We start from the raw sequence: 26364 nt of genomic DNA on the forward strand, positions 1-26364 counted from the left end.
AAGACTGCTTTCTTCCATTTGCGCAACATCTCTAAAATTACAAATATCCTGTCTCAGAGTGACGCTGAAAAACTAGTTCATGCATTCATTACTTCCAGGCTGGACTACTGTAATTCATTATTATCAGGAAGTCCTAAAAACCCACTGAAAAGTCTTCAGCTAATCCAAAATGCTGCAGCAAGAGTACTGACAGGGACTAGAAAGAGAGAGCATCTGTTTAAATCCAGAATTGAAGTCAAAATCCTGCTCCTCACATACAAGGTCTTAAATAATCAGCTGATAAAGACTTGCTGATTAGAGGGCTAGTCTGGTCTTGTTTTTCCTTTACTGGCCAAGCAGGCATGATAGATAGCTGCTCCTTCCTGATCTTGGTTCTGCAGGAGGTCTCTGCCTGTTAAAAGGCCCACGTAAGGCCTCGAGCAAAAACAGTTGGACTCGACGACTATCTGTTCTGATTTTAGAAACAGAATATCACTTCAATCACCAGGATCATTTTAGAGAGTCACTCAACTTGTTCTTTTCAAATTCACAATGAGATCTCATCCCATTGAGGTGCCGTGCTGATGCCCCCAGATCCGACAGGAAAAAAAAAGTTTTCACTCTACGAAGTGGAATTCGTTGAAAAGAAACCATAACTGCTACAATAGCCCCAGGCTAATACACAACCCACTCATGATGTTCACTAAACCTATAGTTTCTACTGTAGCCCTGCTGCTGATACAGCACTACTTCTGGTGTGTAAAGCCCACTGTTACAGATGGTAATCCAGCTATCATATACTGTAATAGTCTCTGTGCAACAAAATGGAAGCAATTATCTCAAAGCACACAACGATCGTTGGAACAGATCACAACGCATAACTCTTTATTGGTTTGGGAGATTTACTTTCTGCGACTGGCTCTCTCTCTTTGTAATTCATGTTCTTTACAATTCTTCTCTTCTTTTGTTTCTTCTCTTCCTTTGTTTATTGATCATTTGTTCCTCGGCTTTCTCGTTAGGCTTGAACCCCTTCCTGGGGCTCTAACGTAGCCTTCGTGCCACCACAACTGCCTTCTTCCTTTCTCTTTTCTGTCCCCTACCTTGCTCTTTTTTCCTTCCTCTTCAATAACAGAAGTTCTGAGCAGTGAGGTGATGACAGGGGAATGCTAAGTAGCCTTGTCCCGACGCCGCACTCTCCTCCTTTTAGATGTATGTGTACTTACAGGAGGGAAGAGAGGCCAGACTCTGCGCTCTGCTTGCTTGACTGACGGACTCCCTGACTGACATGGTCATTTTACCAGCGGACAGTCCACAGCTGACTCACTGCTTTTGCTGCCTTGCAGGCTGCTCCACTAATCTTCCTCTTCTATCGTCCTGTATCACCGGCTGTGGCAGGCTGGCTTGCTGACTCCCTGACACTCTGCACTCCAGCACACTGCTCCCAATTACACTCCTCCTCTGGTAGACTGAAGGGAGAAGGATGCATGAGACCCCACTGAGACAGAAGACGTGCTGTATGCACATAGAAATCGCATGGGTAACTACTGCACTTAATGTAGATCATTGACGCTAAGACACCAGACACGCAGGCGCCAATTTATTCAATAAGTAATGTATTTTCTCCTAAATTTGGTCAAAATTACGATTTCAATTACTGCCTGTTTCAAACATCTACAAACCACCAATATCAAAACTCATAGTTGCACTAGAGGATATGTGCAGACTAGACAAGATTCAGTCTCTGGAGACAATGAAGGTCTATGCAAAATGTTTGTGCTCTTGACTAGATAAGAGCCACAGGGTTAAATCTATTGTATTCTTTCATGTCTTCTCTTTTCACTCACCCTGAGATCAGTTGTATTTGAGGGCTGCCCCTGCATGAACCTGGTTCAAGAAAGGTCTTCCTGTTAGAAGGCCGTTTTTCTGCCCCACCGTTACCAAGTGATTGTTTGTAGGAGATATACAAAGAAGAAGGCGGGATCTCTAATACTGATTTAAGCTTACTCATAATGTGCCCTGACATTGACAATATTGCTAACTATCAATATAACTGAAAAGAATTCATGTTCTTGACAATATGATTAAAACATTAAAATGTTAACTAGACTTCATGATGGAAGTCTACACCACATTACCAGCACAAACTACAGCAGTCTCTGTTTTTTTTTTTTTTTTTTTTTACTTTAGCTTAATTAGCTTTAAATTCAATTCAGTTTTACTTTAAATTGTACAGCACATAGCACCAAAATCACAACAACTGTTGCCCCAAGGAGCTTTAATAGATTGATACATATTCATAAATATTTTATACAGGTTTTAAGAACTATAACAGTTCCTCCTGTCCTTCTTCATGAGAATTCCTCTAAAAATGAATCTAGAGTACATGAAACCATTCTTTCCCACAGTCTTCCTTCACTATTCTCATAACCAGTAATCAAAATAACAATGTGCCCAGGAATGCATTATATTCTGAGATATACCTTATGAGATACATCAGTGAAACTCTACTTTATATTCCCTGAGATGCCTCTCCAGGCAATATATTTTTTGAAATACTGCGGAACATGGATGGTAGTGCTCTCAGGCAGGAGTTGCATTACAAAAGACACTGGAGCTGTTCGTTCAATAACCCAAATGTATTTTGAAATAATTAAAGGAAAAAAAAAGTGCTTATTCTGGGACAAGTGATAGCCACAAAAGAAACAATTAAAGTGAGAAATGCCTTTTTCTAATTTTTTGGTCAACGGACAACTATTGTGTCGTAAAATTGTAAATGTTATGACCTTATAAACGCAGACAGAGTGTAATTAGAATATCAGGATAACTGTAAACCCTAGCGGTAATCATGGGGAGGAGGGGTGTCAATATAAGGGGACCTCGCATGTGAAAATATGTGTGTAATCTCCAGCGAGCAGAGAGAAACAGTAGCAGAGGGGACGCAGAGGAGGGGGATGTGGTCCACCACCAGCACCACCACAGTGCCCTTGTTCCTTTAATTACTTCCTCTGCTTCACAGCTTCACTGCATAACAATTATCCTGCGTGTTCATTTGAAGGGAGCAGACCCCCTCTCCTCATATCGTGCAGTAACGGACATCAGACAGGCTGTGATGTCAGCAGCATCGCTTGATGTAAAGAGAATACTAGTGGGAGCCATTAAATTAGACTCGGGTTAATGCAATTGTCTTTTACAAACACCCCTACCCACCCATCTCTACCTCCTGCACAATAAACATGAGCAAAAGTTGCCCGTAGCATTGCTCAGTCCACATGTAAAGTTTTGCCTTTTCCTCTCTGCATTGCATCTTAAGAGCATTCAGCAGATACTAGAAGAAAGGCACTACAGATTATAAACCCCGCTTATGTCCCATAACTGCTACCATCAATTATGCACTGCTGGAATGTTAGATTCTTCAGCTTTTAGTGCTTTAATGTGAACTTACTATTTTTGCAGTGCAGCACACTCACAAGGATAGGAAGGGGTTGGGTCTTTTGCAGTCTATTGGAGTCTAATTCAAGCAGATGTCTGTTTAATTGATCGAAACAAATTACCTCAACATTGATCTCTGTCCCGGCCTAAGCGACTGATCTGCTTTTTGGAGCCACACTCTGTGTGTGTGTGTGTGTGTGTGTGTGTGTGTGTGTGTGTGTGTGTGTGTGTGTGTGTGTGTGCGTGCACGCTCGGGGCAGGGTGAATCTTTTTTGGCTCTGACACACTCAAAGAGAACGTATGGCTTAATCGCTAAATGATAAATAGTAATTTGCTTTCTGATTGTGCTGTGTTTTCTTCATTGATTGTGAGGTTTCCTTTGAACTAATGCACCATCATTCTAACATTAAACTGCTGGGCCAATTAACTAATTGACTTTTAAGGCCCATAATTATGAGAAATTCATTAGATGTTTGAAGCCGTTTATTATCAAGGCCTTATCTTCTTTCTTTCATTGGTTGTAAATTGTCTCTTATAATTCCAGAGGCATATGTACTGTACGACACATGTTCCATCACCAAAAAGCTCTTTCTGCGTCTGTACAAGACTCCGTTAATGTCTAAGACCAAAAGAACTTTTATAGGCCAAAAAGGGACATCACTACTCATATAGGTACACGTATTTGAGTTTTTATATTTTTTTTAAAGCTCTGCATACTTAAACCAAAGATTATACATATAAACTTTTTTTAAAAAACTTTTGGTTTTGGATTCAATATTTTTTAAGCCTCAGCATCAGTATTTTGTTTACAACATGCTAGGTTTAGGACCTAGAAGCATGAGCACTAAGTTATGCACTAATGCTAACTTGTTTGGTTAGCAAACTATAACTATAAATTGCATGGAGTCAAAGCAAAGAAATCCATATCTACTAATTAGTGCTAAGTAAAAAAGTGATAAAATACCACAATTTCATTCATCAAAACTGAAGTACAAACTTTCAGATTACCTGAACCACAAAGTAAGCTATACTAGTTGTCAAATAATACTTAGCCTAGCCTAGCAAAATATAGATTGGTTACAGCTGCTTGTAGTGGCACAAATCTCAAACAATCTACCATCCAGACAAGTGGAATATTAAGTTAAAAATAAATAAATAAATAAGCGTAAAGAAAAAAAACCACACCCTCCAATTAGCATATTTATCCTTCAGTCATTTTTCATTCATTCAATGAATATAAGTCACACACACGTATGTGTTTATATATACTGGAAAACTGCAAACTTTGGCTGAAGCCTATTGCTGATGCTACAGATAAAAAAGCTTCTACAGCTAAAGAAACAAATCACTGAGCTACCGCCCTCAGAAAAGGTGCATTACAACCATGTAATGTGAACATTAAAAAAAACAGAACATAAACAGCCAGATGAATCAATACTGTGGCTGGGTCTGTTGGTGTTACATATACATTCTAGAGCTACTTTCAGAGTGTTTATGTGGCCATACCCACATTTCATTTAGACCGGTATGTGTGACGGTATCTATGTGTGTGTTTTATATATGTGCCCATTGTGTGAGCAATGACTTTGCAGGGGGTTTCAGATGTACATTTCCCCTGAGATTAGCTTTTGAGACATAAACATAGAATGGGATATAATAGGCTATGTGTGTGTCCTTGTATCAGGGCGAAACGACACATACATTACCACTCCACCGCATCTGTTTCAACTTCCATTACTCTTTACCGCTATTATATTCCGTAGATTGCTGCCGAAGCACACTTACTATAAACATGATTAAAAGAGAAAAAAGTCCCGGCAATAAACTCTGACACTTAATATCAAACGGCTGACTTTACAATCTTCTCTCCTACAGTCTTGTCTTCTACTTCCTTCTGTCTTCTGAGATACACAGAAATGCAGTGCAAGGAGGCATATTAACAATTTAAGAAACTAAACTCACCTATCTAGGGCACCATTAAAAATATAAAGGCCTCATTTGGAGCCATTTGTTCTTCTATCACTACACACCTCATGATGCCACATAAAGTCACCCCTGATTAAAATTCGAGTTATATTCAGGGTTGCGGGTATCTTGTGTACTGCAGAACCCTGCAACCATGTTTTCACCTTTTTTATCTTCTTTTTAAATGACATCAGAAACAGCAGTATGCGACATTACGTGATGGCAGAGCTTCAGTTCATCCTTTGTCATTTTTTTTTTTTTTTTTTTTTTAATAAATAGGACAGGGGGAATGAATGAGAGAGAGAGGGGGAGAGAAAGAAAGAAAACCCAAGGGGAGAAGAGACGGTGAGAAGGGGGGGGAAGAGAGACAAAAAAAAAAAAAAACTCCTGGGTCACCTGTATGGAGAAAAAACAAACAAACAAACAAACAAACAAACAGAGGAGACAGCAAACAACAAAGAGCAACATAATAATAGAGAAAACAAAGCACCATCACAATAAACTAGCTAGTCATAGATATCAGTATTTACTAAGTAATAAACGATATTGTGCAGCACGCAAGATAGACAGCGCACAGTGTGCTTTGAGGCAGCAGCCAAGAAAGCTTTAGTCCACGTCTGTGAATACCCATGTGTGCATACCTGTGTGGATCAGCATGCTTGCATTCCAAAGGTTTCTCCATGTAATGATCTGCTAGGGAGTGTGGGGGGGCCACAGCCCCATCCTCCAGGGTGTGAAGCGGGTATGGAGGAGATCAAAACTCCAGACATCCAGAGGCCCCCAGAACACAAGAGACCATGGAAGACCAACAGAGGGGCAGCCGCGCCACTGTTCCAGTAAGAGCTGAGGAGAGTCCCAGATGAGGGCTCACTCAGCAGCCGCGGAGCAGAAGCCAGGGGGGGTTGCAGTGACGCGCCCGTGAGCTCCGCCGGCCCCCAGCTGCGCCTGAGTGACCGAGCCCTAGGTCGAGAGGCCGGGGGCACCCCACCTCCAAAGGGGCCCGAGCGAGCCCCAGGCCCCAGGCCCCGACAAGCGGCCGCCAAGGAGTGAGCCGGTGTGTACCCGGACGCCCACCCCCAGACACAAAGAACCACCAACACACCGACACCTGAGGGAGTCCGCCACCGGCAGGGGAAGTGGTGGTGGGTGGAGATAGGCCTCCAAACCTTGGAGGGCCTGAGGTGTCCCCAGAGAGGTGGCGTCTGATACCCAACCTGACATATAGACACAGACATACAGGCACACACAGACACAAACATCCATTCCCACCCTCATGCTCTCATATGCACTCACTCCACACTCAACCAACGTGGAGACAGACATAAAGAGACGCTGTACACACAATCACACTCCCCAAGCGTACTCTACAAACCGGGTCTAGGTACCCTTGCCCCTGGAGGGGGGAATTGCACCCAGACCCAGGTGGTGTTACCCTTTTCCCTGCGGTGGGGAGAGGCAGACCACCCCGACTCCGCAGCAGCAGGGAGGCTCCACACCCCAGACCGCAGTCGGACGGCCAACTCCTCCTACTAGCCCCCCCGCTCCAGCAGGCCGCAGAGAATGGGGGTGGGAGAAGACTCCAAACCTCCCTCCACCCGCTCATTGTAGTGTTGATGCATATGTGTTCTAAGGTGCAATTAAAACCCAGGAGGGCATGGAGCTACCTGCCAAGGAGCAGCAGGTAAGCGCATGGTCCCTCCTGCTAGCCCTCAATGACTAAGTGTATTTAAAATTGAGAGGTGGGCAACGACGTCAGGGGTGAGGTATACACCCTGATGGTGATTTGGACTCCGTGATTGTGCCCACCCCCAAGATCCTATATGTATGTGTAATGAGAGTGTGAATAATGTGAATGTCTAAGTTGTGGGATAAAATTGAGGCAGAGGCAGCCAGAAGGGGACAGGGGGGGGGGGTAGCCTCCTCTGCACCCTGGTGACATACCCCCACTCCAAGGCCCTGCATGTGTGGGTGGTTGTGGAGGAGCGGGAAGAGGGAGGCAGCTGGAGATGGGGAGGGAAGGAAGGGAGGGGCAGGTAACCCCTCCCTGGGGCCAGCTCCCCCGCTGACCCCAGTAGGCACTCCCACCCTCCGCGACCCGCCAGGGAAGGGGGGCCCAGGCCCATCAGACCGGGGCCCAGTGCAGTAGCGCCCCCCGGCTCCACAGAGCCCTGGACAGTCCACCCAACCCCACCACAGAGAAAACTGCACCCACCCCACCAACCACACATCTTCCAGACTACATAAGACGGTAAACGCCCAGGCTGAGATCTTCCTCCACCTCTCCTGTATCTCCCCCTCCTGCAGAGAGTTCCTGAGAGAAGAAAGCTCCTGCCAGATGTAACCATCCCCCCCACCAGTTGAAGAGCCCCCCAGGCGGCTCGATGCACCGGCGGCACCCTGCTCCAGGGCCGGGCCCCCATGCACCCACCCGCCCACAACCCCGGCAACACACCAACCAGGACCCGAGCCCCCGAGGCCCGGCCCGGGCCCCCGCCCAGAGACGGAGCACCCCCAGAACCTCACGCCCATCCCGGACCCACCCAGGGGCAGCCAGGTTGCCAGGTCAGTAACCCACGTCCGTCAGCACAGACCCTCCCCTAGCCCCGCTGCACGCAGCCGCGAGGAAACAGTCACCTGAGAGCCAACAGAGCCCTCAACCGGACGTGACCGCTACCCCGGGTTGAGCCCCCCAAGGAAGATGCCTCCGGGGAACCCCCCGACGCCCTAAGCCTGTCCCTACCCCCTCACCAATCACAACAGTGAAGGCGGGACCAAACTATGACCCCCCACCCCCACTAGGTGATGGAGCTGATAAAAGGGGCCCAGAGCAATTGATCTGATGTGGTGGCAGAGGCTGTGTCAAGACTAATGTAATCTAATAGATAATTTCTATATTGGTTAGAATTAAGATTATTTTTATTTTTCCAGTTCATGAGGACTGTTTTCTTGGCTATGCATAGGGCAGTGAAGATCATATGGGCTATATTCTTTTCTGAAGTGACATTATCTAAGCTGCCCAACAAACACACTAAGGGGGAAGTTGGAATGTTACATTTCAGACATTTTGATAAGTCTTCACATATCTCGCGCCAAAACTTTTGCACTGGTGGACAGAACCAAAGAGCGTGGATGTAATTGTCTGGTGTATTGCCTTGACAGTGTGAGCAGTTGTTGGAAGATGTAAAGCCCATCTTAAACATCCGATGACCTGTATAGTGCACTCTATGAAGTATTTTGTATTGTGTTAATTGCAGACTGGGATTTTTAATTAATTTAAAAGTTTTTAAGCAAATCTGAGACCAGAAGTTTTGGTCTAGGTTGACTGATAAATCTGCTTCCCACTTTGCAGTAGGAAGGGATATTGATTCATCTAATTTAGAAAGTGTTCTGTATATTTTAGATAATAATTTGGGGGATTTAAGAGTAAGAAAATGTGCCGCACTTAGTGGTGTTTGTAATTCAACTTGACTGAGGTTAAATTTCTTTTTTACTATGGATTTAATTTGTTGATATTCTAAAAACCTTGTCTTGTTGATCCCATATTGTTCAACTAGTCTGTCAAATGGAATAAATTCTGTTCCCTCTAATATATGTTCTAAGTATTTAATTCCTTTACAACTCCATTCTGGGAAATTAATCATATTATTGTTTTGTAATATGTCAGGGTTATTCCAGATAGGTGTACGTTTGCATGGGATTAATGAAGACTCCGTTATTTTTAGAAACTCCCACCATGCTGTTAGAGAAAAGCTGATGTTGATACTTTTAAAGCATTCATGTCTTTTGATGTTTGAGCTAATAAATGGTAGGTCTGAAATCTCTAGATCCTTGCATAGTGCCTGTTCAACATCTAGCCAGGGCTCAACTAAGAAGGTATGTTTTAACCATTCTGAGATGAACTGAAGCCTGTTGGCTAAGAAGTATTGGTGAAAATTAGGCAGATCTAATCCTCCTCTATCCTTGGTTCTTTGTAGCGTTTTTAAGCTAATACGCGGGGGTTTATCTTTCCAAAGGAATTTGGAAATATATGAATCCAGAGATCTGAACCAATCTTGTGATGGTTTGTTAGGGATCATCAAAAATAAGTAATTTATTTTTGGCAAGATCATCATTTTTATAGTGGCGACCCTTCCCATGAGTGATATGGGTAAAGATTTCCATCTAGTCAGATCGCCTTCTACTTTCTTTAGAAGTGGGATGTGGTTTAGTTTAGTTAAGTCTGAAAGCTTAGGAGAGACATTAATACCTAAATATTTAATATTTCCGGATTGCAGTGGGGCAGAGGAAGAATTATGGAAGGAGCAGTTAATGGGGAGAACTGTAGATTTTGGCCAGTTAATTGAATAATCTGAAACTCTTGAAAACCAGTTTATTAAAGTAATTACCTCAGAGAGGTTGGTTTGTGTGTTTTGCAGAAAAAGCAACACATCATCCGCATAGAGACTGATTTTATGTTCTATGTTCTTACATTTTATGCCCTTAATTGTTGTAGCCTGTCTAAATGCTGCTGCTAGAGGTTCGATAAAAATTGCAAAAAGTGAGGGGGAGAGTGGGCATCCCTGTCTGGTGCCCCTCAGGAGATAGAAGCTGGAGGATGTCTGGTCATTTGTTCTGATACGAGCCGTTGGGGAATTGTATAATATTCTTATCCAGTTTATGAAAGAGTTTCCAAAACCAAATTTGTGTAAAGTTGCGAATAAAAATTTCCAATTAACTCTGTCAAATGCTTTTTCTGCATCTAGAGATAATATTATGGCTTCGATGTTTTTATCGTATGAGTAGTCTATTAAATTAAGTAATCTACGAGTGTTTGTTGAGGAGTGCCGACCCTTTATGAAACCAGTTTGGTCAGGATGAATTAAGAGGGGGGTCATTTTCTCTAATCTCTTTGAGAGAGCTTTGCAGATTATTTTAAGGTCTACATTTAAAAGAGAAATTGGACGATAGCTTGAGGGAAATAAAGGGTCTTTGCCTGGTTTTAGCAGGAGACTAATGTTGGCAGAATTCATATTTGGTGGTAGTCTGCCATTTTCCTCGATTTCCTGCAACATGCTGTGGAATACTGGTGCCAAAATTGTCCAGAATTCTTTGTAGAATTCTGCAGGGAAGCCGTCTGGACCTGGAGCCTTATTATTGGGCATACTTATCAGGGCTTCCTGGAGTTCACTTGGCGTCAGTGGCGAATCCAATTCCATTGCTTGACTGTCTAGTAATTTTGGAAGAGTTACGTTGTCAAGAAACAGATCAATTTCATTTTTAGATGGGTTTATTTGTGGTGAGTATAAAGTTTCATAGAAATCCCTAAAAATGTTGTTTATTCTTCCAGGATCATATATTGTGTTCCCCGATAAATCTTTAGCAGCACATATAGTTGTTTTTTCTTTATTTATTTTTAGCTGGTTAGCTAGAAATCGACCTGATTTGTTACTGTGTTCAAAATTCTGCAAGCGAAGTCTTTGTATAAGGAATTGTGTTTTTTTATTAATAATTTCATTTAATTCTAGTTTTGTTTTGCATATTTTGTTCAATGTTTCCTGATCTTGGTCGCACGCGTAGGCTTCTTCTAGTGATTTGATGTTTTTTTCTAATTCCTGAATATTTTTGTTTTCTTCTTTCTTTTTGTGTGATGAGAAAGAAATTATTTTACCTCTCATCACAGCTTTCCCTGCTTCCCATAGAACAGAAGCAGATATTCCGGGAGTGTCATTAAAGTCTAAATATGAAGTCCATTCCTTTTTAAAGTATTTAATAAAGTCTTCATCTTTAAGTAGTGATATATTAAATCTCCAGTTTTTACTTGGCGTAGTATTATTCTTGTGCATTAGTGTTAAAGATACAGGAGCATGATCGCTGACAGCTATAGGATGAATCTCAGTGTCTGAAATGTCACACAGCAGTGAGCTGCTGACCAAAAAATAATCCAGACGAGAGTAAGAGTGATGAACATGCGAGAAAAAAGTATATTCCTTACTGGTGGGGTGAAGAGAGCGCCATGCATCGCAAAGACCAAAGTCGTTCATATACTGTTTGATTATATTTGTGGACTGCCAATTACGCTGAGTTCCTGTTGTGTTGAGCCTATCCATTTCTTCATTTAGTCCAAGGTTGAGGTCACCGCCAAGAATGAGTGTGCAATCAAGGTGTTCAGAGAGTGCACTAAAAAAACCGTGGAAGAATGAGGGTTCATCAACATTTGGACCATATATACTAACAATACATAGTTTTTTGTTCAATATTGATAGTTTAATAATTAGAAATCTACCCTCTGGATCTATAACTGTATCGAGTACTGTAAAATTAACATTTTTATGTATTAAAATTGCTACTCCCCGTTGTCTAGAATTATAACCGGCTGCAAACACGTTAGGAAACTCAGGTGTTTTAAGTTCGTTTAAACCTGTGACAGGTTTGTGAGTTTCTTGTAATAAAACAACATCTGCCTGTAGTTTTTTAAGCTGGTTAAATATTTTTAACCTCTTTCCTCTGGTGCCAGCTCCATTTACATTCCATGTGACAAACCTCAGCATGCCCTTAATTGTGCGTGTATGTTTAATGATGTATGCTGGGTGTTTCGTTTAGACAGGTGGAGAGAATATGGAAACATCCCTTGTTTGTAAATAGAAAGAGAAAAAGAAGTGTGGTGAGAGACTCCATAAGTCTGACTATGTGTGTGAATATTCACTAATATGAACAAGCGTGGCTTGCTTATGTGTCCTGCAAGTCTGTGCGTGCTGTGAGGCTGTTGTGAATGTGCTGCCGTTGAGCTGATGTGTTTGCGTGATCGTGTTGTGAAAATATGGAGAAATAGAGGGTGTTGTTTGTAGGTGAGTGGGGAAGTGGGTGACCACAGCAGTGAAAGACAAGAGAAAGAAAGAAACCACATGAACTGTGAGCGACAACAAAAAAAAGGAAACGAAACGGAAACATTCCAATTAAAGCAATGACGGAGGGTGACGGTATTATATCTGCTATGACATCCTACTGATATTACTAGGTTAAACACATTTTAAAGGAGAAAGTGTGAATGAATAAGAAAAGAGTGTAGCGGGTTCTTATCTGGAGTGCAGTCAGTATAACCACGGTGTGGTGCCGGGGTCGCGGTACAGCTGTCCGTCCACGTAGAGCCGGTCCACAGCGATGACAGCACGGGAGCCTTTCTGGATAAAGCTACGTCGAACTGGGAACAGGACCTTGCGTCGTTCCAGGATCTCTTTGGGGAACTGGTCGTTCACGCTGAAGTCCGTTCCTTTCAGCTCTCTGCCGCGACTCTTCACCTGTTCCTTTTGTTTGAATTGGCTGAATTTGGCCACAATAGGCCGTGGTCTCCCGGTCCGCGACCTCACGCCCCCCAAGCGATGTACTCTATCGAAGTCGATGTTCTTTACGGTGTCCTCCGGCAGCTTCAGGTGGATTTTAATGAAGCTTTTCACCGTTGCCTCTGCGTCCTCTCCGGCAGTTTCTGGAATACCAGAAAACACAAGATTATCTCTCATGCTACGGGCTTGTAAATCGATAACGGACTCTTTTATTTTTTTATTTTCAATGTTTAGCTGGGTCACGTTATCGGTGAGAGATTTAACCGACTCCCGTAGCGTGGCATTTTCAGCGGCAAGCGTTTCCACCTGCCGCTGGCTGAATTCCAGGGATTCTCTCAGAGATTTAAATTCCCGGTGTAAAATCTCCACCAGGGACAGCCTCGCATCGAAACTGGACAATCGCTTGTCGATGGACTCCAGGATTTCTGCGATGTCTTTGCCGGCAGGCGATGTTGTACCGGGGGAGTCTGCCTGGCGACTTCTCTTCGATGACGGCGTCTCGATTTTGGCCGGGGAAGATGCACTCTGGGCCTTATGCATTACTAAATCTTGAAAACAGCGGTCGATGTAATCTTGGAGAGCGTCTAAACTCTCCCCGTTGTCCTCCAGGGTGTTAGAGATGATAAAACAGATGTTGTTAGTTATATGACAATTGATTAGTATATTTGGAAAATATTTGGAAATACTGAAGCTTGGAAAACCTTTGTTAAACTCTATGCTACCATTTGCTTTTTCTCCGCCAAAATCTCCGGCGTCTGACGTCACCTACAACATCACTTCCGTCACTTACCTCACCTTTTTTAGAATAAAAATGAAAAAGGAACTTCACAAATGTATCATTTTTCCAAATTTTGAAGTGAGCCATCAGCACTATAACTAGCTTCTGCAAGTGTTTCTTGTTGGTAATTGCTTAAAACATGTTTCCTTATCGTAATGCACATAGGGGCACTGACAAAATAAAAACACACATGGTGTGTTTTTGTTTAAGTAGACAGCAGCACATTAACAAGATTTTACATTCTGAAATACAATAATGTACCCTGTGTGGTGTGCACTGTGTAAAGTCACAGGATATACACCAAATAGACCCTCCTGATTTGGTTACGCTATAAGCTGCAAAAAATTCCCATCAGTTGCCATTGCTGCCTTCTATCACTAGTTGCTGTTTCAATCGTTACCTATCACTTTTCAATGCATATGTTAGTATGTTCTTTGCAGAGCTGACAAGCTTGGTGAAAAGCTTTAAAATATATTCTGCTTCTGTAGGAAATTATTTCAAATGCCTTGTAGTGATACTAAAGATAAGCTATATATGAGAAGAACAGGTAATTAATTTATGGTATGGGTGGTATAAATAAGGCTACTGTGGTGTCAGAAGTCACACCTACTAGTTGGTAGAAATATCACTTAATCTCTAACATTCTTTACACTAACAGAATCAGAATCAATTAGTGGTGGACAGAAACATAAGTATATTAATACATTTTTTTAAATCCCAAAAATTTGGTGGCATTGTCCAACAAATCATCAACCTAACAGTACGAATAGCTGTTTCAGAGAGGGTGAACATCTAGTGAGGCACAGTCAGCAGATTAACAGCGAGTGTTGCTTTATCAGTCTGAAGAAAGAAAAAAACACATGAATCTGGTCTCTAGCTGTTTCTTAAGGAGAAATACTGCTCATAATTAAATCAAAGTCTTTGTCTTCATTTTGATTGTGAATCACTTTGTATATTCTGAGTTAAGTTGGTCAATTTGAATTGAATTTAAATTAAATGTGTTTAATTAGTTTGTGAGAAATTTGAGCAGGAAGGGTCATTAATTAATCCTCTGAGCTCTAATCCTTCAACAGACACTCTTGTCTGCGTGGTTGGTGAAACATCAATTTACAATCCATTGATGATTAAAGCTAGGGTTGGGGTTCAGTTAATGTTGACTCCTTTTTATAGAATTTAAAGAGAAATGTAAAGAGATTTCACTTAAAATGTAAAACATTCTTGTTTCTGTTTAATATATCTGGCAAAAACCCAATGCTACCCCTAATCTCCAATGACCTTGTGAGTCTTTAGTGTTAAGATGCAACTGCATCACTTTATGCCTAGGGCATAAAATCATAAACATCTAAAAGCTTTTGGACAAATGCCTGTATAAACTCAGAAAAAAAGCAGGTTTGGCCTCTAACATAATCTTGCCCTGGTTGATTGACTGGTTTGCTTCAGCTGACAGAGAGTGGTGAATCAAGCACTTCTTTACACATGCGTATAGTCAGCTGGATTGTAGGCTCTGCATTAAATTCCATATTCACAGAGGCAATTTTTTTGTAAGTTGCTACAGTCAATGTTCCACATGACTGATCTGTATGTAACTACCACTAATCCCTCACTGGGCCTGTGGATTACAAGCTTTGCCTTTGCCCTTGTGTGGACTCCAAATGGGGAAACAAGTCAGCCAGCCAGCCAGCCAGCCGGTAAGCTGGCAAGTCAGCCAGCTTTGGCATTGGACTAAACAGCCAGCAAAGAAAAGCTGGAAGAGAGGGTCGGGGAAGCCCTGAGAAGAAGCTGGAGTTCTCAAGGTGTGTGCATGCCTGTATGTGTTTATGTATGCGTGAGTATGTGTGTGTGGATGGATGGATAACTGTCTAGCGCAGAGCGAGTCAAAGCGGTGGCATTGGTTTACTTTTAGCGGGGCCCCCCAGTCGTCCAGCTTTGGCTGTCTCAGCACGGTGCCGCAGTCAGCATTGTTGCATATTTAATGTCCTGATGAGAGCTTCCACCTGCTGACACAGGCAAAGTGACAGAACAATACCCGCCCAGCCCCACCTCATACCCCCCCCCCCCCCCCCCACACACACACACACACATACACACAGGAGGCCCTGAACACCATCATCAATCCAGCCTTCGCCTCGCCTCATCTCACACGCTCACTCGCCACAACTCCCTCCGCTACGATCCTACTTCAGTCTACGCTGCTCTCTCGTTTCCCTTTTTTTCCTTTACCACCCCCCACCCCATCCGCATCTCCTCTATCACACACTTACTACTGTGCCCTTCTATCTTTGAATTCTCCCACAGTACAACGACCTTTCCCGCTGCTTCTTAAAAATCACTGCAATAAATCCCTCCAACATAAAAACACACTCACACACTTGTACTTACTCACAGGCACACATACTTTACGTTTCTTTGTGTGTGTGTGTGTGTTGGGGGCGCTGGGCAGGGGGTCTTTATGAATATGTTCTCCAGTGATGTGTGGAGCCTCTTCATTTGCGCCTGCTAAGATTAGAACTGTCTCTCATATTGAAGCTTAATTAGCTTTGAAACAAACACACGACTGCGTGTATTGTAATGTTAAACAATTCTTCCTGGCACGAAGCTGTTCTTCGCGTTTATTACCCACCCCTTTTTTTCTCTCCTTGAAAAATCACATTGGCAGGAAGTGTAATCCGACTGCATATCCCTGTCAGACCAGTCGCTCCCACACAGGCACAGCACCCCGGGGTGTACACCTGACCAGGGCCAAATTACCGCACTGAAACTGGCCCAAATAATACCTGAACAGGGACAGGTAAACCTTAAGTAGGCCACATACAGTATTTATATACAAAGTAGGCCAAAATCCATACACTAAAACCTGACATGATTGTTATACCTGCTCCCAAACCACACCCGGATTAGTCACTGTTCCAGCACACATAGACATACTGTGCCTCCCATACATACTTAATCAGAGCTAAAAAATGATTACACAAAGACCTGCATGTCCTGCTGGCTCAGCATCCTGAGACAGATATCATACAGGCTCACACTGTGGGTTTGCCTCATCGTAAGTCTTTTTCGTTCACTTTTCCTGTCACTTTTCTCTCTCTTAGCTGTCTTGTAAATGCCATAAGACGTAAACTTCCCCCACTGCAAAGAAGTTGACAGAACAATCAGACCAAGTAACTTGAACGAGAGGTGAAAAATTTAGACTTCTGATTTCAAATGTCTACAAGTAGGCCAACAAGTCGAAGCCAGATCCAGACAGCGTGACTGCACGCAGGCGTCTGAGCGCAGTAATCTGTTAGAGAGGCCTGCAGCCAGTCTCTTCTTCTTCCTCTTTCTGACCGTCCTCTCAGGCCCATGCTATCCATTAGCAAGCATTTAATCACTGCACCATTTACTGGAAACCGCTGTCTGTCTGTAGTGTGGGTATGTCTACTTGTGTGTCATTTTGTAGCATTAGCAAATTCACACAATGTATTCTTAAAGTAAACAAAATGGACTTCTTAAAAACTAATCACCATCACAGGGTGTAGGGAAAAAAAATCCACTTTTGGCCAAATGAACTAAGAATGAAAGACAAATCTGAAAATCTATGACAGCCATGTGGAAAATGTCGACCAGAGTTTAGCTGCATCTACACTTTACTGATGTATGTATCTCATTGAGAAGCTGACTGGACTCAATTGGGCCACATCAGGGCAGAAAAAAAATTTCACATACCTTGCCTGTGATCATGTAGCATGCAGATAGATTATCTACAGCTAGGATGTGGAACTAAAGTAAAATCTTCTTCATCATGGTGGATTTGCTTTGCAGTTAAGTTTAAAGTTCCTTTCAGGTTGCTGCGCTGCAATTTCTCCCGACCTGGGATACATACTTCTTTACATTCCATAGTTGCTCTTGTTCATATGGGCATATAAAGAAGTATGTCCCCCAAGCAGGCCACTGTCCTTGGTGGCGCATCAGGCCTCACACCTCCTCCACGCTGCCAGCCCAAAACGCTCGTCAATGGGGAGGGGAAAAAAAGTGTCGAATCAGGAACTGCGCTGACCACTGAATGCATTTATGACACTCACCAGTAGCACAGGCTTCAGGGTTCACTCCTCCCATCCCAACAGAGAGAGTTCTTTTGATGCTAACATGCCAAACTTTTCTGCCTATTAGAATAAGGACCCAGCTTTTTGTTCTGACCCGTGGACCAAAAAAGAGCCGAGATGATTTAAAACTTTAATTAAAGGAGAAATCCATGCAGCTAGTTTACACTTTTTTTCATTGAAAAGAAAACACCTACAGCTACCACCAACAAGTCACTATCAACGCTTAAAACACTATGAGTAGACACTTGTAATAAGCCACTATGTCTGCCCACTATGTGACCGCTGAGCTTTGAAATATTGTACATTAAGAAGTGATTTTTCTCAAACACACACACACATGCACACACAGCACGCAATTCACCTTGAGTATCATACTTAGAGGTTCAGCTGCTGTGGGGTGAAGGAGGTGTGGGAGTTAGAGAATGATGGGAAATAAGGGAGATGTTGCACTTACCTACAGGCAGATGTTGGCTAGAAGCCCCCCAGCACGTACACACACACACACACGCACACACACACACACACAGGCACACAGATACAAGCCCCCCCACCCCCCATCCCCCCACCTCCTCCTCCCCTCGTCTCTCGCTTCAGCTGGGACGATGCACCAAAGAGAAGAAGCAATAAAGCGAAAGCACAGAAGAAAAGGAGAGTAGAAGAAGAAGTGCTTCGCTCTCTCTTCCCTCAGTCTGTGTCCCAGGTGCTGCCTCTGCAGTCTGTGTGTGTGTGTTTCGCCACACACTCACTCTCTCTCTCTCTAACATCCTCACTCTGATTCTCTCTTTCTCTCTCACCCTATCCTCTCTTTATAATCTCTCCCTCTTCCTCATACTGAAAACTTTTAGTCCGGTGAACAGCTGCTCGTCCCACCGGTCCTCCACCACTGACAGCAATTCCCCCCCTTTTTTTCCCTCACCTCCCATTCATCTACCCTCTCTCTCACTCTCGTTCTCTCTGTCTCACACACACACATAAACATTGTCCCATGTAGTCTATAGGCTGCCATGCTATGCAGTCACCCCCTGACTGCCCACTCCCCCTCATGTAGCATGTGCTCTCATTCCCTCTCTTTTTTTCTCTCCTGCTCCCATGCGCTCTCTCTCTCAGCCTTCTACCTCTTTCCCAGTCAAACTATAGCGGTGTTACACTTCCATGCTGAGCAGACGGTGGTGGTGATGATGAGGTTTGAATGGCACATGTGGTGCTGCACATGGTCAAAGTGGGGGAAAAGCAAGGGGGAGAAGGCCGAGCGAATTAAATTAATCTCTGTATATGTCGTGTGTTAATTTGTAAATGTATATCAGTGTGCATAGATTGTGTGTGTGTGTATGCGTGTGTGTTCAACTGCCCTTGTTGCTCCAGTGAATCCTATTCACCTGAGGTCCCTTCCCACAAACACAATCACAGACACACAAACACATACACCCTACCTGCTGGCACACACTATCTGCCCTCTCCTATTAGCCTCAGCCCCGAACTCCAACCAACCAACCAACCAGCCAACCAACCAACCAACCACCCGATCTCCCTCTGGTACACACATATAAATACACACATCCCCCATCTCCTTCCCTTCCCCCTTCCTCCCCCCTCCCCATCCTCTCAGAGATCAATACCAATTTATAGGCAAATGCACAAAGGCTGAGTCGCGCTTTTAATGAATTGAACCATTGCTAACGTCAGACATCTAATGAAGGCTCTGAGAGAGGCGTTAAGAAAACCTATGGCGGGAGCTGCAGAAAGCGTGTAAGGGTTATTGGGAGTGTGTGTGTGTGTTTGTTTGCAGAACTGTAGGTTTTTGGATCACAGGTTTTACTCTAATTTCCAGTCAAGATCCCCATTAAGGTATTTAACTAATATAAGACAAGTTCAAGGATAAAATGCGCATGTTCTCCATCCACAAAACACTAATGCAAAAAAAACCCCCTAAACTATTAGTAATAGAAAAGAAAGAAAAATGGGGCATGCACTGCTTCTGCTAATCTGCAATGTCAGGAAGTCTCTCTTTGTCTTTGTTCTGTCAAACTTTCAGCTTGAAGGACAATTAAAGCTAATAAAATCTCCATGAAAGCGTGCATTAAAGCATACTGTTGACACAGCACAAAGTTCTCCCCAATATTCTATTTGCTAACATACAAGGAACAAAAGACACATTCCCCTATATAAGAGTCCTTCCACAGTGAAGTGGAAAATGGATATTTTGTAAAAGCTTCTACGTGCATACATTTTCCACTTGTGTTTGTGCCTAACCACTCACATATTGTATATTGCTTTTCCATGCTACATAATCTGACTCTCATGTCTTGTCCTGCACTTTGAACACACAAAATGCCTGAGTGTATCAACTGCAAATGCAGAAGCTAGTATGTCATCTTCTCTATAGCCGCCCCAATAGCCCTTTTGTGTGTTCCTACCACTGTGTAACCAGTGCTATGGGGGCTGCACACATCAGCCCTGCCCGCCCAGTAATTAAACTAAAAGTCTCTTCCATAAATCACAGTCGTCTTCTTCTTTTCTCCTCTCTCGTTCCTATCCTATTTTCTCTCCCAGGGATGGAACGAAAGTTTTGTAAATTACCAGCTATGGCTGGTAAATGAGAGGGGCTATGCACACTACAAATCCAGCTCTAGACACAGACACATTAAGAAGAATTAAGCCACCTATCTAGCTTCTTTGCCATCATAGTCACAATATTCCTGGCGGGAATTACAATTCTCCGGGGAGAAGTAGCCAGTTCCTGCAGATTGCAAGAGCTGCTCAGCATGTAATGTGCACCCTTGCTCCACTACAATACATAGTTGGGAATGTACCATCAGACAGGACTTCTTTAGAACAAGGTGAAGTACTAAAATGTTTTCTCATACATGCAAATGAAATTGAAACAAATATAAACCTCTTCATTCTTGTACCCTCTCAACATTTAGAGTCCCTATGGTTAAGCTAACACAGTTTCACACAGGCTTCTTTTCATACCAAGTGGAGGATAGACACATTCCCTTCAGTCAGCTGTGTCTGCTAAAGCATGTAAAGCTATGGAAGTGCTCTCTTACAGGGATGGGAAAAGATACCCGACACTTTGCCACCTCCTGTCAGTGCTCTGCATGCTTGACAGACAGCTGACTACTGCTGATCTCCCTGGTATCTGCTAACTGGGTAAAATTAGCCTGGACAACGGCAACACAGAGAGAGAGAGAGAAGGAGAGACACTGGAAGAGAAGTAGGGGGAATGATAGAGAAGGATGGGAGCATATGCGGGACACTTTTAGAACCTTGCTCTTACTTTAAACTTCTCTCGCTCCTTCTCTCTGGAGAGTGACACATGTGTGTGCCCCGTCTATAGATAGAGCCGAGGCCCCGTTTGGACGGCCGTCCCAACACAATGATGCAACTGATAGAACTCACCTGTGCTGCACCATGTTCAACACCATGCATTATGTTCTGCTGCTGCCATATGGAAATATAGTGGCTCACATGCTGCATAAAATGCAGTGGAAAGTTTTATAAAAACTGGCAAAAAAAAAATGTGAGGCGATGTGATAATTTCACATGTGTATCATGTACATGTTCACAATCTGAGCAAACAGACAAAGGCAATAGCACAATAAATAAAATTTTTTAAAAAGTACTTTAAACTTGATGTACATTGTGTAAATTCATATTCCATAAAGAGAGACTGAGTCATTTCCACCATTTCCAGTTTTCATTCTAAGGAGTTTTCACTGAGTGTGAAATACTTGCTTCATCTGTCCAGAATGTTGAGTCTCAGAGATAACCCTTGACCTTTCAACCCTGTCCAACATGCAGCATGTTGTAACACTTTCCCTGCTACCACCAATCAAAAAAACAGCGGCGCAACAAATAAATAAGAAGACTGTTTCCAGCTCGCTCACTCACATTTGGAATTTTTTCTTTCAAACCAGCAGCTAAAAAACAAAACTAAAATAACAAAACTAAATACTTTACTCTGTGAGAAGGCGGACAAAACAATGGTACACATACAGAAACACACAATATATGCAGTGTGTAAGCACTATGAAAACAAAGAAAGCAAAATTTTAAAAACACTTATTCTACAAATCTCTAAACACACACTGAGGCACTTCAACACCTACCGTAGTAAAGGTGATCCAGATGGGGATGGTGGCCCATGCGGAGTGAAGCAGTCGCTGCAGGCGGAGTCTCGCCTCCCTGGGAGCTGAATCAGCGATGGAGAGTTTAAGGATGCGGAGAGGAAAAGGGGAGGAGGAGGAGGAGGAGGAGGAGAAGGAAAGAAGGAGTGAAAGGAGAGGAGAGAAAAGAAGAAGGGGGTCATGGGACTTGTGACTATCTCTCTCTCTCTCTCATTGCTGGATGCAAAAGGAGGAGGGGAAAAACAGGCAGACCAAGAATAAAAAAAAAGACATGCATGTAGAATTGAGAGTAAAAATAGTGGCCATAAAAGAAAACCATAGAGGTTTGTGTAAGAGGATTCGATTTTGAAGTGATGACTGGGCAGTGAAATGCGTCAGCCGGCAGCTGCCCGTCCTTGCGCACCACACCAGGCCATGTAAAGTTAGAAGGAAGACAGCTGATCAGACTACCAGAGAAGGAGATGGAGAGAGATAGTGAGTGCTGACAGAGCTGAAGGACAAATCGGGAAGAGGGACAGGGAGAGGGAGGGGTTGGGAGAGGGAAAGAGCGGGAGTAAAGAGAGGCAGTGCGCAAGGAATTGAGGGAAAATAACGTAAAGAGTAAAATGAAATAGAGAAGAATGAAGGAAGGATTTGGAAGGTAGAAAGGAAAAGGCAGGAAAATGAAAGACAGGAAGGTAAAGTAAAAGGAAATGGGAAAACAAAAAAGAAGGGAAAAAGAACTGAAAGAAGGAAATGCAGAAACGCAGAGGTGCAATGTTTGGAAGAGGAAAAAAACAGAAAAATAAAAAAGAGCAGTTGAAGGGGGAGCTTTTAAAAAGTAAACTTAATTATTTCTTACTCTTTTCTGTCTTTCTTGTCCTTTTGCTCCCATATTCCACTCAGTCACTTTCCAGATATGTCGTCCAGAGGTTGGTAAAGGCAATTCCTCCGCAGAAAAAAAAAGATGAGGGAATGACTACAAAAAAGAAACAATAACAAAACCCCCCCCCCCCAAAAAACAACAACTTAGATATCAAATTCTTAAAGTAAAGTAAAAAAGGGTTTTTAATGATAAAAGGTCATCTGATACCGCTTATGAGCAGTGATTTGTACGTTGATTTTTTTTTCAATATGGGTGTCAAAAATAGTCGAAAGAACATTAGAATGAGAACACTGTGAGTGAGGGAAAAGCAGCGTAATCAGAGGAAACCCCCACTGTCCCACGATTTTTATACCAAGGTAAGAACCAGAGACACACACCCCTCTGTCAGCCCACCCATGTAGGCAAGATCCACGGCCTTATTTAGAGAAGCATGGCAAAAAATAGCCTCCCAAGTGTTGCTTTGAGGTGTCAGGGGTGGGGTGGGAGTGTCTGTGTACAGAGGGTGGGTGGGAGAATAGGAGTGACAAGATGGGAAAGACTTGGAGATGAGAAAGGTTGGGTCAGTGGAGGTGGTGATGTAGCCGCTTTTAATCATTCTATCTGCTATTTGACTAGTGTGGCCTGAGCTTGAATTACTCAACAATCTTCTCTTGTTTTCACTGGTGTCATGTGACCATCCTATAGCTTCCTCTGCTCAGAATGCATCATCTGCTGTACTTACAGATTACCATCCCTCTCCAGTGTTTCCTCTGTAAGTGATCATTACATTACCACCAGCACTGGTGGTAATATAATGTTGTAATGGATTTTTTTGGTATTTGCTCCATGTTATATCTATTTGGTGCTAAAAATCTGCACTCCACTATTTGCATATATGAAGTAAATGCAGTGAAATCTGTAAGTATTTGGACAGTTTCTCAGTTTTTATGAGTTTTCCTCTGTACGATAGAACAATGCACTTTGATCCAAACAGTCAAGACATGATTGAAGTGCAAACTTTCAGCTTTATTTATTCAGTCATAATTGGTGAGAGCCTCAACTTTGACTTTATAACACCAACCTTAACTCTTCTGAAGAGGCTCAAAAATGACTTTTAAAAATGTGTTATATTTAGCTTTCCACATGTTATAAAAATGTGGAAAGTTAAAAATTTTCTTTATTTATCTAACCAAACCTCAGAGAACAATTTTAAAAAGTAGCACAGAGTTGGGGTTAAGGTCATCACCAATTATGACTTAGGCCTGATTTAGACTTCAGTGGGAAACTTTTGTAGAGCCTATGACAGAACAGTTAAATCCTTCCCAAATCAAAAACCCTGGATTAACGGAGATGTTCGCGCGGCACGGAACACCGCCTTTGCCTCCGCGAACACATCGGACTACAAACACGCACATTACCAACTCCGGAAGACGATCAAAGCAGCCAAACGTGAGTACAGGGACAGGGTGGAGCAACAGTTTGACAACCCTCGGAGTATGTGGCAGGGACTAAACACGATCACAGACTTTAGAGGGAAAACCAGCACACCGCAGACCACGGCCTCTCTGTGTGAGGATCTAAACGTATTCTACGCTAGATTCGACGCAGCGAACACCATGAGACCGGACAGTGTGCGCACCGCGGATGACGTCAGTGCGCACACTGTGTCTGAGGAGGATGTGCGGAAGTGCTTCAGGAAGGTGAACGCGCGCAAAGCTACTGGTCCGGACGGGATTCCCGGCCGCGTCCTCAAGTCATGCGCGGCTCAGCTGGCTGGAGTGTTCACGCACATCTTCAACCTTTCCCTCTCTCTGTCTGTAGTCCCAGCCTGCTTCAAAATGGCCACCATCGTCCCTGTACCCAAATCCTCCACCATCTCCTCATTGAATGACTGGCGACCTGTAGCCCTGACCCCCATCGTAAGCAAATGCTTCGAGAAGCTGGTCAGGGACTTCATCTGCTCTGCACTACCCGACTCACTGGACCCTCTACAGTTTGCATACCGCCACAACAGGTCCACTGATGATGCCATAGCCCTGACACTACACACTGCCCTGTCACACCTGGAGAAGAGAGACACGTATGTGAGAATGCTGTTTGTAGATTACAGCTCAGCATTCAATACCATCGTTCCCTCGAAGCTGGACAGGAAACTGCAGGATCTAGGACTGAGCAGCTCCCTCTGCAGCTGGATCCTTAGCTTCCTGTCTGACAGACGCCAGGTGGTCAGACTGGGCAGCATCACCTCATCCCCCATCACACTGAACACTGGTGCTCCACAGGGGTGTGTACTGAGCCCTCTCCTGTACTCACTCTACACCTACGACTGCACAGCCACTAACAGCTCCAACATCATTGTGAAGTTTGCGGACGACACTACAGTGGTGGGTCTTATCACCAACGGTGATGAGATGGCTTACAGGGAGGAGGTCAGCGCCCTGACCCACTGGTGTCAAGACAACCATCTCACCCTCAACGTCGCAAAGACAAAGGAGTTGATAGTGGACTTCCGGAGGTGCAGAGAAGTACACACCCCCATCACCATCAACGGCGCTGCTGTGGAGAGAGTGAGCAGCTTCCGGTTCCTTGGAGTACATCTGGCTGAGGATCTTACGTGGTCAGTACACACAAACAAAACAGTGAAGAAGGCGCAGCAGCGCCTCTTCTTTCTCAGGAGACTGAAAAGATTCGGCATGAGCCCCCGCATCCTCAGGACCTTCTATCACTGTGCCATTGAGAGCATCCTCACTGGATGCATCACCACCTGGTATGGCAACAGCACCGCCTACAACTGCAAAGCTCTCCAGCGAGTAGTGCGGTGCTCTGAACGGATAATTGGAGGTGAGCTTCCCTCCCTCCAAGACATCTACAGGAAGCGGTGCCTGAGGAAAGCGGGGAGGATCATCAAGGACTCCAGTCACCCCAGCCATAAACTGTTCAGACTGCTTCCATCAGGAAGGAGGTTCTGCAGCATCTGGTCCCGTACCAGCAGACTGAGAGACAGCTTCTTCCATCAGGCCATCAGACTGCTGAACACGTCATAGACACCTCAGCTTCACTACTGGAACTTCAACATTATGCACTCCACACTGTATATAAATGCCACTTGTTTTGCACATATTCAACTCTGTATATTTTATATATTTTATTATTATTATTATTATTATTTTTTATTTTTTTTTACTATTTAATTTGTAAAAATGTGTATACACACACACACACACACACACACACACACACGTAGGAAAATATTTAGTATACACATCCAGAAATGCATACACTATTATATATTGTACATATATTTATTAGTTTCAGGTTGGCCATTCTTGTATTTTGCTCGTTTGTGTTGTTGTGTTTGCACATCTCTGTTGCTTGTGGGGCTCGCACACAAGAATTTCACTCGCATGTGCTGTGCCAGTGTGCCTGCACATGTGATGTGACAATAAAAGTGATTTGATTTGATTTGATTTGATTTGACGTAACCTAGTGGTCAATGTCATTTTCCACAATTATGCTTGTGTATGGTTACATGTTAATTACCACGTGGTCATGTCCTGCGGTTACAGACAGTGTCAGCCGGAAAAAAATTCAGTGCCGGGACTTTTTTCTCTCTTTGGTCTGGCTCCTATTTTTTTTTATTTTTTGGAGGCAAACATTTGCTTAGGTTTCCATTCCTTTGTTCTTCATGTCCATTCTGGCAGTTTCCGTAATGTCCCTGTAGTTATATTGATGATTGTTATTCTGTCAATGATAAATTCAAAAACTGCAGTGAAAACGTAGCCGGAAGTGCACAGGAGGAATCAAGGGTGCTGAACAAGGCCAATCACAATATTTGAGGGAT

At 43.4% G+C, this 26364-nt stretch overlaps 1 long non-coding RNA gene across 1 annotated transcript in view; it reads right to left on the bottom strand.

Moving 5' to 3' along the window:
- LOC147305382 (uncharacterized) overlaps positions 1-22672 on the bottom strand; it is a 30459-nt gene extending 7787 nt beyond the window's left edge. The window contains exons 1-2 of the long non-coding RNA XR_015126632.1: positions 22521-22672; positions 21662-21744 (exon numbers count right to left, since the gene is read on the bottom strand). This is a non-coding gene — a long non-coding RNA (uncharacterized LOC147305382). The remainder of the gene's footprint in view (positions 1-21661; positions 21745-22520) is intronic.
- Between the last annotated feature and the right edge of the window lie 3692 nt (positions 22673-26364).

Source organism: Aulonocara sp. 'chitande type north' Nkhata Bay, linkage group LG20, assembly GCF_057382095.1.
Source record: "Aulonocara sp. 'chitande type north' Nkhata Bay isolate Kocher_YH1m ecotype deep benthic linkage group LG20, A_spYH_male_GT1.1, whole genome shotgun sequence".
In the NCBI taxonomy this organism is placed as follows: Eukaryota; Metazoa; Chordata; class Actinopteri; order Cichliformes; family Cichlidae; genus Aulonocara; species Aulonocara sp. 'chitande type north' Nkhata Bay.